This window comes from Medicago sativa, chromosome 7, assembly GCF_051527215.1.
Source record: "Medicago sativa cultivar Bolivia chromosome 7, Bolivia_mono, whole genome shotgun sequence".
NCBI classification, from domain to species: Eukaryota; Viridiplantae; Streptophyta; class Magnoliopsida; order Fabales; family Fabaceae; genus Medicago; species Medicago sativa.
Window position 1 is genome coordinate 85,608,664 of NC_140755.1, and position 6,033 is coordinate 85,614,696.

Below are 6,033 nucleotides of genomic sequence, written 5' to 3' on the forward strand. Positions count from 1 at the left end.
TATAGTGATGACTTTTTTATCTCTCTTTTTTTGGGTGGCTGATCTATGATCTTACATATATTATGCATATTGTCCATATTAATTGAGTTAAACTCATGAAGACGATAACTTTTATCTATCATAAGGATTTCAAAGTTTCGGGATTGCGTCGGTCGTGCAAGAGAAGATGGGTCACACGTCGGAAGATAAGGTTCAATTTCGATAGAATTTTGATCATGTGTACTTTGTGGTTTTGTATCCCGGTCATCCTTTTGTTTGACATGGGACGATGTGGACTCGAAAGAGTCGTTAATGCTTGTTGTCGTGCGGGGAGTTGATGGACGTTGAATTGTTTATATGTTGGCGAGACGATTCATACGCCAATTTAATATTTGTCATTCACTTTGTTTGATTTGGACTGTGAGGCTCGAAAGATTCGTTTACGCCAATTTAATATTCGCCATTCACTTTGTTTGACTTGGATTGTGAGACTCGAAAGGGTCGTTAAACTTGCTGCCATTGTTGCGGGGAGTTGATGGTACATGAACCGCCTCCGTGTTGACAAATTGCTCGATCACCAAATCGAGGACCTTTAGTTAGTTTTAGGAATAATTAGATATCTTTACGATTAATTAGAGGTTGATACATTTGTGTGTAGTTTTAATTTTTGTATCACCCGTTTGGAGTCCGGGTTAGGTTTATGTCCCCCAGCTTTTATATTTTTTTCCCTTTTTTTTTTAATGATATTTATGAGCATTTGACCGAGATATTATAATAGGGTACCCGGCTTAGTTGCAAGCCTCTTTTTGGTGTCATTTTGCTCTTACTTTATAAAAAAAAATAATCATTGGAAGACATATGATATTCATTAAAAACACTCAAACGAAGATATCAAACTAAGTGGTTAATGAATTTCGGTTAAGTTCGAATTGTTTGACGAGTTTGAGTTTGAATCATAAGCTGAAACAATCACCGGTCAAATTTAATTTTCTTTTCGATCGAACACTCAATTATGGGATCAGGATCCACTCATGCTGGAAAAAAAATGAGGAAATAATGCGAAAGATAATTTATGAAAAATTGAAGGGTTTTTTTTTTAAATTTAGAATATTTGAATTGCGGAAGAAGAAGAAAATTTGTTGTTTATAAAATGCCGCTTGTTATTCTTAATTTTCAATTGCACGCCAACATTAGTCTTTGACAAAGTTATCAAGGTTAATTTCTCTTCTTCCATAAGAAGAAGAAGAAGAAGAAACATAGTGCACATGAGTAAGAAATTAGTGGGACTATCGAAGAAGTCTCAAATTTGAAGAAGAAAACCATTTAAGCTTGAGTGTGAGAGAAATGGAAGGTACAACTTTAAAAAATATCTGAAAAGGTATAACACTTAATTTTTAAACAACATATAATTTGAGGCATTGATTTGAACTCAACGATCAAAATTAATTTATCTCAGCTCTCCTTATAACACACTCTTTTCACTTTTTTTTTTTTTAATTGCACACACTCTTTTCACATTGTGATCATTGAAGTTTGTTAGCATACCGACCATCTTGCTCTGTATCCCCATTGCACGCATCTGTCTCACCAACTACATAAAATACAACCACAATTTATTTTAGTGGTAGTTTTTTGTGTGTGTAACAATGACAAAATAGTTATGAACATTACATGAAATGGGTTGTTTATAACTACTCCCTCCGTCCCTTAATGTAACCCCCCTTTGCATTTTTCACATTTCTTAAGAAAAGTTGTTAGTGTAATTAATGTGTCTGTTTTATGTATTAATATTACTAAATTGTCCTTTGTTTGTATGTGTATTAAATTTGACTATTCATATTTGAAGACAAGTTAGTAGTATTAATTAAGGGTATGTTTAGGAAAAAAGTAATAAATGCATCTAGTAATTTGAAAGGGGTTACATTTAGGGACAAAAATAAAATCAAATGGGTGGTTACATTAAGGGACGGAGGGAGTAAAAGATTTATTTATTTAAATTTGAAATCCGACCAACAATCTAACTAACTTAAGGACCGATCTCATCATCAATTAGCGGAGCTCCAATTGAAGCAACAAAAAAAGCCTTGTATGAACATGTCCACCACATGAATTGTAGGCACCTAAATGATTTTAACCAAAGACCTAGAGAGGAGTAAATACCTAGGTCCCAAGTCTACACCATCAGATCAACCCATGGGGATTATTAAATTATTATTATTATTAATTGTTCACATATATTCAAATAAAAAATTGACAACTTGTGTCCAGACTTAGATTAAAAGAGAGAAAGCTTTATCTCTCATAATCTGATTGTCTAGATTCGGTTTCTTCATAAAGTCGACGACAAAGGATCTATTTCGCTCATGTATGATTGTAGGTGAATATTGCCAATCGAAAATCAGCTTAGTTGATAAGCATTAAGTTTGGATCTAGATAGGATATGAGTTCAAAACCCACCGTCAATACGAGGATGTTTCTAATGGTTAATATATATGTAGTTTTTTTTAAGCGAACTTTGAGTTGGGGCTTTCTTTGATTTGTTCAACCCCAAGATCCACCGTAAATATGACGTTAACTTTTTTTAGTTGATGTCCATGTAGCTATCAACTCATTTTGTCATAATATGAAAAACGAAATTAACAAAAATAAATATAAAATAAAGAAATTGTTTATACCTGGGGTCCATTGATTATGGACAAATCAAAATCAACAAAGATGTAGTCAAATTTAGCACCAGTCAATAAAATATGGATTGCTTCTTGAGAACTATTTGCAGGCACTGTTTGAATGCCTATTGATTCAAGCATTTGATGCTCCAAGCGTCTCGTTGCAGTCTCACCATCTATTAGCAATGCATTGATGAGATAAGGAGTGTCATGTAATTCACACTTTTTGATTCGCATTTTCTTCTCATCAGGCTCTTTCATTTGTTTATATCTGGTGGTTCCTGCATCCATTGTATGTGCAATTGAAGTTTCTGCACAAAGATAAATACAAAATATGTGATCTATACGAGAGATCAAGGATTTTAAGAACAAAAATTTGTGCGTAATGAACACCTACTAAAAAAATACAGAAAATATATAAAATATTATCATAATTCTCTCGTCAAATTTAGTGATGATTTTTATCATAAATTTTCGTTACTATGAAGACCAATATTAAGTGTGTGTTTGTAATATCTTCTTTCTGCGTCAGTGTTGTGTGTATCTCAAAAGCTACAACTGGTAGCGATGATTTATTACATGATAGAAGAGATGCTATATTTTAAAGAAGAAATAAAAAAATGGTTACGAAAGAAGAAATAAAACTAATATAAATCTAAAAGACTGATTTTGGGGATTGAAGTAGAAATTTACTTCATTCCGTGATATAATAACATCATTAGTAAGAAAAAAATACTTTCAAGGTGAGGTGATCAACACAAAACCATCATGTAAAAGAGTACCAAGTAGTTTAAAAATAGAATGCATGCCAATTTTTCATAGCTTGCAAGTTATTAGAAATAGTGAAAAAAAATTGCAACCCTGCACAAAAGCTTGGAAAGAGACTCATAAAATCGAAAAGAAGATTTACCTCTAAACTTAGATATGTTAAAATTCTTATCTTCAATCAAGTCTATCGATAGGTTTATATAGACAATGTATTGGAAAAGAAGAATTAACATTATTTTAAAATGTAATACAATATCATTAAAAAAAATGAGGGGGAATTTTTTACTAATTAAAGTACATTATTGGCCATATTACAATATTCGTCGCGGTGGAGCTCTTTACTACGTGGGATTTATGTTGCATTGTATAGGTGATGAATAATAAAAGTGAAATAGAAACAATTAATCATACATGTAGATTATTATTACAAAATCGAGGAATAATTCGATTTATTTTTTAAAAAAAATTGTTTTATCGACACTATAATTTCTAAACCAATTGTTACGTTTTCTTGTGGGCACCCAAAGTAAGTTGGATTCTTTGAGCTTGCCGAAGATTTATTCGTTCTATATATAAGATGAAAAATCTACAGTGGTCATACATAGAATTAAACACATAAATATTGTATATAATTTATTTTATATTTTCAATATCATATGAAAACTTTTTATAGTATTATATTATATATTTGTTTTATACAAGTAAATGTTTACTACATTAAATGTCAAGAAAAGAGATACGTCACCGCTAACTCTTTTGCAAACCATTTCTTCTTCTTCTTCTTGATTTATTGCAAATGGGTGGTATATGATCAATTTGACCCAAAATAATTTGTCCAAATCGTTTATTTCTTTAAGTAAATAAGTAATTTCTAATCTATTTAGATTTTCTTTTTTGTTTTGTTTTTTTGTGTGTGTGTGTGATTTCACCGTCTTAGTGGAGCATTATTTGTTTTGTTTTCTTCTCTTGGTGTGGTATTCATTTGATTTAGGTTGATAATATAGTTTCAATCTAGTGCTTATCCTATCAATAATTTTGGTGTCGTCAATGTTATAGATCTTGAGGCATTTGTATTTCGGACATTTGAATATAATTATATTTGTAGGCTTATGTATTTTTTAACAACATTGAATTATTTTTGTATCGAACTTCTCTATCGATTTGAATGAATATTGTTTATTTTTATTCAAAAGAAAAATAAATGTCACAATGTTCCTCAAAAAATTAAACATCACAATGAACAATAATAAAATTATATATATATATATATATATATATATATATAATATTTTATTGTTTATATTTATTGCATATATAAAATATAATATAGTGTTTTACAACCAGACATATATAAGTAACTGCATATCTTGTTAAATGTTATAGTGCAATATATTACAAAAATATAATTTTTTTAATTGTATATATTCAACTCATATTATTATTAAATTATATACAAGTTTCATACACAATCACACGAAATATATAATTGTGTATTACATAAAGTCAAATATATTACACCATATTTATCTCAGGTTCATCTTATCCGACTGCAAACTTGTATTTCATGCAACTATGGAAAGTTCAATGTATTTTAGAAAGAAAAAAACTAAAATAGTGTGGATGAAGTGATTGAAAAAATGACCTTGGATATGATGGTGAAATTTGAAAAATACTGGACAGGTTATAGTGTAGTACTATCGTTTAGAGCTATTATAGAATCACACTTGAAGAATAAGTTTTTAATGTAAATATTGTTACACAAGACTTGATGCTTCAACCTCTAAAGAGAAACTCAAGAATGATGGATAAATTTAAATAGCTTTCTGAAGAATATGTGAGCTATAACTATAATCAAAGTACTTCCCTTTCCCATTCATTTTATGAGTCCAACTTGTTGTCTAAGTTGTCCAGAGAGGAGAAAAAGGCTAAGAAATCAAAAATTTCTTTTGTAAGTTTTTTATGTTAATGTTGTTATTAAATTTACTTTATCCTAACTCTTTTTTTTTATATTTAATGATATTGATTGATAGGTTAGGAATTGCAAAATTTTAAAACATGGAGCTCGAGTAGTCAATCTCTCCCTGACAAGAGCAAATTGGATGTATATTTTGAGAAATAACCTGTGCAACTCGAGGAAGAAAACTCTAAAGATTTTAAGGTACTTCTTTATTGGAAGCTTAATGCGAAAAAGTATCTAACACTCTCCATAATGGCACGTGACATGCTTAGCATTCCAATCATCATTGTGGCTTCAAAATCTTCTTTCGGTATCGAATGACGTATTTTCACTAAATACGAAGTTATACACTTTCGAACACGTCTAGATTCGATTTATGCTCATAGTTGGATGCATGGTTTTTTAGAAAATCCCAATGGTAATCTTGAACTCATTATTCTAGTCTAGCCATATTATGTTATTCTTGTTCGGTTGTCCCGTGTTTGATTTGAAATTTATTTGGAAAAGACTTTGATTTAGATTTAGGGAAAATTTAGGCAAATGTTGGCTTTGCTCTATTGACATTTCTTCAATATTTTATTGTTTATCGGTTTTACATCAAATAATTTGTCTCTATTGTATGTAAAAGTTATGGTAGTTGTTCAATTGTGAAGACCTATCATA

General features: G+C 30.2%; 1 pseudogene; it reads left to right on the forward strand.

The window, feature by feature from the left end:
* The first annotated feature begins 4,944 nt into the window (after positions 1-4,944).
* Positions 4,945-5,817, forward strand: LOC146909586 (zinc finger BED domain-containing protein RICESLEEPER 1-like; annotated as a pseudogene).
* Positions 5,818-6,033: the final 216 nt, after the last annotated feature.